The following is a 13,211-nucleotide window of genomic DNA, read 5'->3' as shown; positions in this document are numbered from 1 at the left end:
AACATTGGAGTTCTTTGAGGATAGAATAAGTGTAGTGGATAGTGAGGAGCAGGTGCATGTTGTACACTTGGATTTTCAGAAAGTGTTCAATAAAGTGCTGCATACCTTCAAGATGAAGATGCTGGAGTTGGGGGTAATGTATTATCATGGATAGAGAGTTGGGATAAATGTGTATTTCTTCAGTTGGCAGTCAGTGGTGAGTGGAATGCCACAGGCCTTAGTGCTGTCCTATTGCTGATCACGATATACATTAACAATTTGGAAGAAGGGACCAAGTGTAGCATATTTAAATTAGCTGCTGACATTAAAATGAGTGGAAAAGCAAATGGTGCAGAGGATATGGAGAGTCTGTGCAGAGATATTGATAGGTTAAGTGAGTGGGCAAGGTTCTGGCAGATGGAGTACAACATTAGTAAACGTGAGTTCATGCAGTTTGGAAGCACGCTGTTTTGTATAGGGACTTGGGAGGGCCTGTGCATGAATCACAAAACATTGCTTTGCAGGTGCAACAGGTTTATAAAGAAGGCAAATGGAATATTGGCCTTCACTGCCAGAGGGATTGAAATTAAGAGCAGGAAGGTTATGCTGCAACTGTACAGGGGAATGAGGAAGCCACATCTAGAGTACGAGATGCAGTTCTGGTCTCCTTGCTGGCTTTGAGGCGGTGCAGAGGAGGCTTACCAGGTGGATTCTGGAGGTGAGGAGTTTAGCCTGTGAGGAGAGATTGAGTCACCTGGGACTACTGTATATTCACTGGAATTCAGAATGAGAGACGATCTTATAAAAACATATAAAATTTTGTAAGGAATAGGTAAGATAGACCAAAACAGTTGTCTGTAGTGATAAGTGAGACTTGAACTAGGAGACATAGCCTCAAGATTCAGCAGGATAGATTTATGATGGAGATGAGGAAAAATTGCTTTTCTCAGAGAGGCAGTGAATCTGGAATTCTCTGCCCAGGGAAGCAGTAGAGGCTTCCAAATTAAATATATTTAAGACACAGTTAGATACATTTTTGCATAACAAGAGGTTTAAGAGATATGGAGAAAAGGCAGGCATGTGAAACTATGTCCACAGCCAGTTCAGCCATGCTCTTACTGAATGGCGGAGCAGGTTCAACGTGCCAGATGGTCGACTCCTGCTTCCAATTTTTATGTTCTTGTGGATTAGTTATGTCCATTTGTAAGAATATGGTTGAAGGTTTCAGGAGCAGATGATTTAAAGAAAGTGTAGAGTTGAATTATTTTTAGAAGAGAACATTGACAGCCTTATGTAGAAAAACACTTATCTCAGGATTAAATACAATACGGTCAGTCTGAATTTCAGACGTATGTCAGGAAATGGATGCAGCTGTAAACTATGGAACAGAGGTTAAGAGGAGATTGAAAATGCATAGTCTTCCCAATACTTATTGGCAGTAACTTACTCTTCATTAAATATTAAAGCAGGGGCCAGGGCTCTGACAATTTAATGGTAATATAGAAGTCTACAGGAGCTTTTGTGAGGTACAGTTGGGTTTTACTGAGCACATACAGTATGTGTACTGGATAGTTCTTGACCTGTTGTGTTCCGTCATCATTATCCTTCACCACCCCCCCCCCCCCCCCACCCCACCAACACCGTTCTTTGCAAGATAATCTTGCCATTTGGGTCCTGTTAGATCAATGGGCCTTAAGGCCTGGTTGCCATGTATTATGGCCACAGGTACAGATTATTCCTCAGGATAATGTAAATTAGAAAAATACAAACAAGTTCAAGTTCATTGTCATCTGACCGTACATAAATACAACCAGACAAAACAATGCTCCTCCGGACCACAGTGGACCCACAAAACTTAACTCTCTAACACACACACACACACCAAAACATTGCCATAAATAAGTTCATAGAATATAATACAAAATATATGCGGCACAGATAAACAGCAGACAGTAACCAGCACACTGACCTAGTGACAAGACCTCGGTGGTGGCTGGGTATTCATTAGTCTCACGGTCTGAGGGAAGAAGCTATTAGCCAGTCTGGCAGCCTCAGTCCTGATGCTCCTGTACATCCTTCCTGACTGTAGTGGGTCAAAGAGATCGTGGTGCTTTGTCTGCAATGCTCCCGATAAACGGGTAGGGAGATCCGGGAGATCCTGGTGATCCTCTCAGTGGTTTTACCATCCTCTGTAGGACTGTCTCCAGACCACACAGTGATGCAGTCAGAGAGGACACCCTCAATGGTGCTCCTGTAGAAAGTTGTAAGAATGGGGGCGGGGAGCCTTGCAAGCCTCAATCTCCTCAGAAAGTGTAGACACGACTGTATTTTTTTGACTAGTGAAGAACTGTGTTGTGGGTCCAGGTTAGATCGACCATTATGTGCACATCATGGAACTTTGTGCTCTTCACACTCTCCACCGCAGAGCCATTGATATGCAATGCAAACTGGTTGGCCTGTGCCTTCCTGAAATCCACAATCATCCCTTTTCCTTGTCCACATTGAGACTCAGATTGTTGTTCTCACGCCATTTGACAAGACTCTCAACTTCCTCTCGGCCAACTCACCATTGTTGCTGATGAGGCCAACAAACTGTAGTATCATCAAGGAACTCGATGATACCATTTGAGCTGGATCCGGCAGTGCAATCATGAGTCAGCAGCATGAACCACATTGGGGGGCACCAGTCCTTAGTGTGACAGAGCTTGAGATGTCAGACTATCTAAGGTCATTCCATTGAGAGGTCCAAGATTCAGTTATAGACAGGGATCTGAGCCTCAATGAGGGTGGTTTACTCACCAATATCATTAAATGCTGATATTGTGTATTTAATATTTCCGTAATATTTGAATAACATTGTAAGTATATTGTTTGTTCAAGCATTTTTGTTTACATAATTCATTAAAGGTTATTCATAAAAATACGTGAATACTCATGTCATTATGCCACCACATCATATTTGTGTGCCTTACTAAAGTAAGAATGAAGTAGACACATTATTCCCGGCTCTGTTTTTCTTTCAAATAACTTTGTTTTGGAGTTACAACACATAACAGTGGCAGTGAAAGTGTTAAAATGATCTCAATATTACTACCTCACTGTGGAAGCACAGGCAGACATCCGAGTTAAAAGAAAAGTGCAGCACATGATTTCTTGGGAAAAAGACAGAGACAGTTGAGTTTAAAAAAAGGCAGAAAAGAGATGAAATTCGCAGCTTCATAAACAATGTGTACTGGGTGATAATAATAATAATAATAAGTTTAAAATGCCTGTGTGTTGTGACCAGAGGTGAGGGTCAGGCTGATTTCACTCGCTCTGCTGTGATGTTCATTCCTCTCTCTATGGCGCCAAGGCTGTGAGCTAGTCTGGCTGTTGTGCTTTGTGGCGATTTGCTCTGCTATATGATAAACTGAGACCAAGGCTGGGGCCTACACCGGCTGCTCCGGGAGTCGGATCTAAAGACTCAATTTGGTTCAGAATGCTGTTGTTGTTGCTCACTTCTATTGTTTGCATGATTTGTGTTTTTTCCTCTTTCTGTGCGCACTGGGTGTTGGTCATTCTTTTTTTAAAATCGGGTTCGTTTGGGCTTCTTGCTTTGTGGTTGTATGTGAGCTAACAAATCTCAAGGTATATGACTTAGATATACTTTGATGATAAAGGCACTTTAAATCTTTGAAAAAAGCAGAAATGGCTGACTACCTCGGAAAGGTAGACGCCCTTGTTTGCACAAGAGATAACTGGGTGATGTATGCTCAGTGAATTGTTACTGACTGCAATAGGTGGAAAGGCATAAAAATTGCTTAGAAACTTGAAAGCTGAAATTAGCTTTGCTGATATCATGAAAGTAATGTTGGAACATTTAGAACCAAAACCATTGTTGATTGCAGAACACTTTAGGTTTCATAAGCAGAATCAAAAGGAAGGGTGGTCCTTTTCAGCTGAATTGAAAAGATTGACTGAGTACTTCTAGTTCCGTGATGGGTTTAATGATGAACTGAGAGATTGCTTAGTTTGTGGGATCTTACAAGAAAGCATTCTGTAATGGTTCCTAACTGGAGCACAACTCACATTTAAAAGAGCAGTTGAAATTGCTGTATCAACCAGAGATGAAATTGAGTTGCACTCAGGAATGAAGGTGAGCATGAACAAAATTGCAACATCTAAACAGAAACCGGCCTGGTCAAACAAATTGTGTTAACATTGTGGCAGGGGCTCACATTCACTAGATCAATGCAGATGTAAGGTGAAACTAGTAGAGAATGCAGCAAGTAGGACATGAGTTGGGCAGACAAAAATACATGGACTGCACAGGGAAAAGAAAATGATAAGAAGTCAAGCTTCAGATTCAAAAGGAGCACTCATCTGCATGCTGTTGATGAAAAAAATAATCAGATCATGAAGAGACTGTCCACAAAATTATTTTGAACGGATTTCAAAGAGACTGAACTGAAGCCTTCAGATATTCAACTAAGACTTTATTCTAGAGAAAATATAGCTTCCTGTGGGAATGACATTTGTAACAGTGAAATGCACCAACTAACAAACCACATTGGGCTTGCATGTGAAGCCCAGCATTGCAGATGCGTAATTGGCTGAAACAATACATTAAGGAAGTTACTGGATGGAGCCACAGCAGTGTTCAAGGATAGATCGGAAAACTCAAGCTTATCAGAATCAGGTTTATTATCCTGGCATGTGACATGAAATTTGTTAACTTAGCAGCAGCAGTTCAATGCAATACATAATCTAGCAAAGAGAAAAAAATAATAAAATAAAACATAATAATAATAAATAAATAAACAAATAAATAAATTACATATATTGAATGGATTAAAAAACATACAAAAACAGAAATACCATATATTAAAATAAAGTGAGGTAGTGTCCAAAGCTTCAATGTCCATTTAGGAATCGGATGGCAGAGAGGAAGAAGCTGTTCCTGAATGGCTGGGTGTGTGCCTTCAGGCTTCTGTACCCACTACCTGATGGTAACAGTGAGAAAAGGGCTTGCCATGGGTGCTGGAGGTCTTTAATAATGGACGCTGCCTTTCTGAGACACCACTCCCTAAAGATGCCCTGGGTACTTACTAGGCTAGTGCCCAAGATGGAGCTGACTAGATTTACAACCTTCTCCAGTATCTTTCAATCCTGTGCAGTAGCCCCTCCATACCAGACAGTGATGCAGCCTGTCAGAATGGTATCCACGATACAACTATAGAAGTTTTTGAGTGTATTTGTTGATATGCCAAACCTCTTCAAACTCCTAAGGATAGCTGCTTTCATGCATTCTTTATAACTACATCAGTACGTTGGGACCAGGTTAGATCCTCAGAGATCTTGACCCCCAGGAACTTGAAATTGCTCACTCTCTCCACTTCTGATCCCTCTAAGCGGATTGGTATTCGTTCCTTCATCTTATTCTTCCTGAAGTCCATAATCTTTCTGACATTAAGTGCCAGGTTGTTGCTGCAGCACCATTTCACTGGTTGGCATATCTCACTCCTGTACACCCTCTCGTCACCACCTGAGATTCTACCAACAATGGTTGTATCTCCAGCAAATTTATAAATGGTATCTGAGATATGACTAGCCACACAGTCATGTGTTTATAGAGAGTAGAGCTGTGGACTAAGCACACACCCCTGAGGTGTGCTAGTATTGATCGTCAGCAAGGAGAATATGTTATCACCAATCCGTGGTGATTGTGGTCTTCCAGGTAGGAAGTCGAGGATCCAATTGCAGAGCAAGGTACAGAGGCCCAGGTTCTGCATCTTCTCAATGAGGATTGTGGGAATGATGGTAATAAATGCTGAGCTATAGACAATGAACAGCATTCTTACATAGGTGTTAGTGTTGTCTAGGTGGTCTAAAGCCATGTGGAGAGCCATTGGGATTGCATCTGCCATTGACCTATTGTGGCGATAGGCAAATTGCAATAGGTCCTGGTCCTTGTTGAGGCAGGAATTCAGTCTAGTCATAATCAACCTCTTGAAACATTTCATCACTGTTGATGTGAGTGCTACCGGGAGATAGTCATTAAGGCAGCCCACATTATTCCTCTTAGGCACTGGCATAAATGTTGCCTTTTTGAAGCAAGTGGGAACTTCTGCCCATAGCAGTGAGAAGTTGAAAATGTCCTTGAATACTCCTGCTAGTTGGCTGGCACAGGTTTTCAGAGCCTTACCAGGTACTACATTGGGACCTTCTGCCTTCTGAGGGTTCACTCTCTTTAAAGACAGTCTAACATCAGCCTCTGAGACAGAGATCACAGGGTCATCAGGTGTAGCAGGGATATTCTCAGCTGTAGTTGTGTTCTCCCTTTCAAAGCAGGTATAGAAGGTGTTGCTTCACTGCCAGATGAACTCATCACTGCCATCCATACAACTGGCTTTCACTTTGTAGGAAGTAATGTCTTGCAGACACTGCCAGAGTTGCTGTGCATCTGATATCACCTCCAACCTTTTTCAAAATTGTCTCTTCACCTTTGAAATAGCCCTCCACAAATTATACCTGGTTTTCTGGTACAGGCCTGGATTGCCAGACTTGAATGCCACAGATCTGGCCTTCAGCAGACGACGTACCTCCTGGTTGATACAAGGGTTTTGGTTTGAGAATGTAAAGTAAGTCTTTGTGGACACACTCATCCACACAGGTTTTAATGAAGTCGGCAACAACTGCAGCATACTCATCCAGGTTCTAAGATGAATCCCTGAATACAGTCCAGTCCACCAATTCAAAGCAGCCCTGTAGGTGCTCCTGTGCTTCCCTTATCCAAACTTTCTTGGTCCTCACTACTGGTTCTGCTGTCTTCAGTCTCTGCCTGTACTCAGGGAGTAGAAGTACAGCCAGGTGATCAGACTTCCCGAAGTGAGGATGTGGAATAGCATGGTAGGCTTTCTTGATGGTGTAACAATGGTCCAGTGTGTTGTTTCCTCTGGTATTGTAAGTGATCTGTTGATGGTATTTACTTAGTGATTTTTTTAGCCTGGCCTTGTTAAAATCTCCCAAAATGACGGTGAAAGCATTAGGGTGCGCTGTTTCGTGCATGTTGATCCCATTGCTCAGATCATCTAAAGCCTGCTTGACATTGGCCTGAGATGGAATGTAAACTGCTCCCAGAATGACCCCAGAGAACTCCCATGGTAGGTAAAAAAGGATGTCACTTTACTGCTAGATATTCCAGGTCTGGTGAGCAGAGTTGGGACAGCACTGATATATTTGTGCACCAAGAAGAGTTCATCATGAGGCATACTCCTCCACCTCTGCTTTTGAGAGACTCTATAGATCTATCTTATCAATAGATCCAATAAATCTCTGTAGATTTACCTTATCAAGGGTAAAACCCAAGTTTTATGAACCCTGTCCAATTCCTTATACCATCCATGATAAAGTAGCCAGCAACCCAGATCACATGGAGGCTGAAGGAATTCTTTCCAAGGCTGAGTGGAACCCATGGGCATGCCAGTGATCCCGGTACCTGTAGACAAGAAGGATGGGTTTGTCGGGATCTGTGGTGATTTTAAGGACATGACCAACCCAGGATAGAGGATATCTTTGCAAACCATTCTGGAGGGAAACACTTCAGCAAAGTGGACTTAGCTGAGGCCTACCTACAGATGAAGGTGGAAGAAGAGTCTAAAGCATAGGTGACAAACTCAAGGCCCGTGGGCCATATCCAGCCCGGTGTACAATTATATCCGGACCGCGAGATCATTTTAGATAGATCTATTATTTTAATTATTAATGGGCCGGCGATATGAAGCCTATGATTGTAAGTTAATACCAATCATAAAAATACTGCTTGCTCAGCAGTCTTCTTCATAAGAAACGGAATTTGTGAAGTGAAACACTTTGTAGTTATAGCAGAGACTGAGACGCATGAGAACAGGCTGAAAAAACGGAGGCAATGAAAGCTGCGTTCACACGCGCCCGACTGATCCGGCCCGCATGAAGCTGCATTTTGCCCAATCCGGCCCGTGATCTAAAATGAGTTTGACACCCTTGGTCTAAAGTGTTTCTCAATATAAACACAAAGGGCTTTATCTCTATAACAGGCTTAGATTTGGAGTAGCATCTACACCTACACTCTGGTGGAAAGCTATGGACCCGGTGCTTCAAGGCACCTGGATGACATCATCATTGCTCGTAAAGATGACAAAGAAAATCCCCAAAATCTCTTTTCTTTTTCAATCTTTTTATTGAATTTCATATATAAAAAAAACATATTGTGATATTGAATAGGTTATGGGTACATTAGACAGTTAAATTAGTAATAGAATAACAATATCTTATTAAAATATCAGCAAAAAAAATAGTACATTAATCAATGTAACCTATATTAATTATACATGAAAAAAACCAAGAATAATCATCAAAAGAAGAAAAAAAAATTTTTTAAAAATGCAAGAAAAAAAATATATATTGAAAAAAAATATAACCTAAACTAAACTAACATGGGCAATAATAACAGTTTATATATATATGATAGTGTCAAAAACTCCAGAACTCCATACCAGAACAAGAATAAAAAGAGAAAAGGTCTGGAAGAGATCAAATTAATTCATATGAAAGTGTCGAATGAACGGTCCCCAAGTTTCTTCAAATTTAATTGATGAATCGAAAATAGTACTTCTAGTTTTTTCTAAGCTCAGACAAGAAATAGTTTGAGAGAACCACTGAAACGTGGTAGGAGGGTTTACTTCTTTCCAATTTTGTAATATAGACCTTCTGGCCATTAATGTTGCAAAGGCGATCATTCGTCTAATTGAAGGGGAAAACCAGTTACCATCCTCATTTGGTATACCAAAAATTGCAGTAATAAAATGAGGTTGTAAATCAATATTCCAAATTGAGGAAATAATAGCAAATATGTCCTTCCAATAGTCATGTAAAGTGGGACATGACCAAAACATGTGGGTCAATGAGGCCACATCTAAGTGACATCTGTCACATTGAGAGAACATCCCCAAAATCTCAAGACACTGTTTAAAAAAATTAGAAGGTTATGGGCTCAGAGCACGACACACCAAATGTAAATCCTTTAAACCAAGCATTGTCACATGTTATAAGTGACGGAAGTGAGCGCCTCAAAGCCTTTGCATCGTGCTCCCGTAATGCTGCTGAGGAAAATCCTGCACAGATTGACAGAGAGGCCTTGAGTCTAGTTTTGAGCGTAAAACATTTTAACCAGTATTTGTATGGAAGCGAGTTTACCCTTCTTACTGATCGTCTACCAGTAGTGTCCATTTTCAATCCACTGAAGGGTGTTCCACTAACAGCAGTGGCATGAACGCAGAGGCGGGCTCTGTTTCTCGGAGGACACAATTACAAGATCGAATTCAAGAGGACAGCTAATCATTAAAATATTGATGTATTGTCCCATTTACCATTGGAAAAGGAAATAGCTGAAAAATTTACAAAAGAGGACAGTCTTGACCTATGGTCCCTAATGAAAATAGGAAGTCTCCTTAATGCAAGTAGAAAGTCACCCTGCTTTGGTAGAGATGATCCAAAGGAAATGCAGCAAAGACCCACACTGTCTCAGGTCTACGTGGCAACACAAATTGGCTGGAATATGTGGTGATATCATGAGTCATGTGTCAGAACGTGATTAGACCGAGTTCGGAGCATGAATGATCAAGAAGCTTGTATATTAAAACCTGGTTGCTGTTTACTGTTAAATAAAAGTTCTAGTTATGTTCTTCCAGAATACATTTCTTTATGAGTAACCCATGGTATGTATCAAGAACACAACATGGTGTCAGAAGTTGGTCTGGAAGAATAATACATTTTCTAAACACGGGAGAAGTGAAGATAATCAAAAATAAAGAGCACAAACTTTTTTGTTGTTTGCTAACAGCTTTACAAATGGAAGTTTTGTTACCCTCATTGACACTTCAGCTGACTGGAAACGTAGCTGAAAATTGGAAAAAATTTAAATAGCATTTTGAAATTTATTTATCGGTGATCAGAGCAGAAAATAAATTGGAAAAAATGCAAGCTGCCATTCTACTCCTCGTGATTGGGGACAGCGCAATTGAGGCATATAACCATTTCACTTTTGAGAATAGAGATAATTTGAATCTAAAAGCGATAATGGGGAAATTTGATGCATTTTGTATACTGAAGTGCAATGTGACAGATGAGAGGTAGAAATTCTTTACCTGTCGGCAGAGAGCTGGTCAAACAATTGATCTATTTGTTACTGAGTTGAGAAACCACAGTAAAACATGTGAGTTTGCAGAGATGGCAGACTCTCATTAAAGACAGAATTGTTTGCGGCATTCTGGATGATGAGAGAAAGACTCTTAAGAGAACCAGATGTAAATTTGAAAGCAGCTTTGATTCTCTGCAAAGCTTCAGAGACCGCAATGTCACAGGCGAAAGAGCTTTTTTTTTATCGAGAATGGCAGTATAGATGCTGTAAAGCACAATCCTTTTAGAAAAAAATAATGAAACAGCAACGAAACCGACAGAGAGCAAGACATCATCTGAAAGAAAAAATCTTTGTGATCACTGTGGGGGGCAACACTGAACTAAAAGGTGCCCAACGTATGGAAAAATGTGAAATCAGTGCAGTAAGAATAATCATTTTTCACACTGTTGCAGAAGTAGAAAGGAAATAAAACATGTAAATGCAGTGCTTGGAAATGAATGTGAGGACTTTTATATTGATGTGCTTTGTGAAAATAAACAAAGCAAGAATGACAGGATTATTCCATTACAAGTGAACCAAAACAATATTCTCTTTAAACTGGATACTGGAGCACAAGTATCTGAGTTTAATGCATTAAATCCAAGACCAAAGTTACATCAGACAAATATAAAAGTGACTGGGTATTCATGTGCAGACATTCCAATTAAGTGAACATGTGTGGCAAAAGTATCACACAAAAATATGGTGCACATGCTTTCTTTTGTGGTGGTGCCTAAGAATGTAAAGTCAATATTGGGTTTATCTGCCTGTGAGAGACTGAATTTGGTGAAAAGAGTATCATTCCTGGACAGTGACACAGAGTCAGAATACAGTGACTTGATGAAAGAGTATGAGGACTTGTTCAAAGGGCTTGGTTGTCTTCCAGGAGAGCACACGATTAAAATTGACAACACAGTGTCACCTGTAGTACATCCATGTAGAAAAGTACCTTTTGTATTACGTGATCAACTCAAAACCGAGCTTGACAGAATGGAATGGTTAGGAGTCATACAAAACATTGATGAACTGACTGAATGGGTCAATTTGCTTATTATTGTTGATAAGAAAAATGGAAAACTGAGGATTTGCTTAGATCCAAGAGCCTTGAATTGAGCCATTAAAAGAGAATATTTCAAATTGCTTACTTGTGAAGGGATTATGTCACAGTTTGCTAATGCAAAGTACTTTAGTGAATTAGATGCACCCTCTAGATTCTGGCAACTTAAACTAGATGAACCGAGTTCAAAGTTGTGTACCTTTAACACTCCTTTTGCCAGATACTGTTTTCTTAGGCTTCCATTTGGAATTACATCAACTCCTGAAGTGCACCATAAAACTATTCACATGCTATATGAGCACATTGAGGGCATAGATACTTCCACGGATGATATTATTGTTTGGGGATCATCCAAACAAGAGCACGACACCAGACTTAGACCTGAAATTGAATGAAGAAAAATGTCAGCTAGGAGTGATGGAACTTACCTCTGTGGGTGATATCATCAGCAAAGAGGGTGTGCGTCCTGATCCATTGAAGATTCCTGCTACTGAGAACATGCCAAGACTGCAATGTTAAAAGGATGTTCAAAGGTTTATGGGAATGGTTAACTACAAGGGAAAATTTATACCCAATCTTTCAGAACATCTTGCTCCATTGAGGCAACTAACAGAAAAGAAAAACGAATGGAGCTGGAATCATGAACAGGAGAAGGCGTGCAAAATCTCAAGAAAGTGCTCATTAAGGAACCTGTGTTGAAATTCCATGATGCTGAGGGACCTAGCAGCCATATCCTAGTCCTCGGAGACCCTATCAAAAGGTAGGTGTTGATCTGTTTGTAACTGACAACAAAGATCATCTATTAATAACAGATTACTGCTCCTTGTGTGGTTTGGGCAGAACAACAGCAGAGAATGCATGAAATCAGTTTTTTTCAGACACGGTGTACCTGATGAAGTTTTCACAGACAATGGTCCACAATTCAATGGTGAAAGCATGAGACATTTTTTATAAAGCTTTGTTAGCCTATCGTAGTACTCCACTCGAATGTGGATTCTCACCTGCTCAGCTCTCGATGGGACGCCGTTTGAGATTCAATCTGCCAATAGGTGAGAGCCTTCTGAGAACAGAGGGGGGTGAACAAGATGGAAAGATGAACACAAAGCAAAGCAGAAAACATACTTCGACAGAAGTTCTTGTTCATTACCTGAACTGTACCGAGGAGATGAAGTGAGGATACAAGACAAAATGAACACATGGACACAGAAAGCTACAGTACTTGAAGAAGTACAACCCAGATCATACGTGGTCCAAACAGAAGAAGGAGCAGTGTTTAGAAGAAATTGCAAAGACCTCAAGAAAGAGCCAACTTCAGAGTTTCCATTAGCTGATGCAGACAAAACATGAAAATAACAACGAAACACAAGAGCTGTGTGAACCATTTAGACGGTCTACTCATGCTCGTAAACCCCCGGAGAGACTGATAGAGACATGTTAAACTTTGCATTTGTTTTGATTAATATTGCTAATTGTTTTTTCTTTTTAAGGAAAGGAAGATGTGGTGATATCACATGTCACATGTCAGAATGTGATTAGACAGTTCGGAGCATGCACAGAAATGACAGAATGATTGAGAAACTTGTATGTTAAAACGTGGTTGCTGTTTGCTGTTAAATAGAAGTTCTAGTTATGTTCTTCCAGAATATGTTTCTTTATGAGTAACCCATGGTACCTATAAAGAACACAACAGAATGCACAGAAGAAATTCCAATTCCCACATTTTTACCAGCGCCAGGATGAACTAGCCCATGACGGGGTTGCCTCGTGAGGACTGAGTGTTGTTGTACCATCCCAACTGAGAGCTACATGCCAGTCATCTGTAGGAATGGCCAAAATGAATGTGTTGGATCAAAGCTTTGTCTGGTGGTTTTTGATAGATTAGATGATTGAGCAGCTTGCTATGTACTGTCTGGGATACCAAAAAGTCCAGAAGAAAGGTGGTCAGAGCTGTCAGAACCACTTCTTGCAGTCCCAGAGTCA

The sequence above is a fragment of the Hypanus sabinus genome, chromosome 17 (assembly GCF_030144855.1).
Source record: "Hypanus sabinus isolate sHypSab1 chromosome 17, sHypSab1.hap1, whole genome shotgun sequence".
Taxonomy (NCBI): Eukaryota; Metazoa; Chordata; class Chondrichthyes; order Myliobatiformes; family Dasyatidae; genus Hypanus; species Hypanus sabinus.
This window is presented reverse-complemented; position numbering follows the sequence as displayed.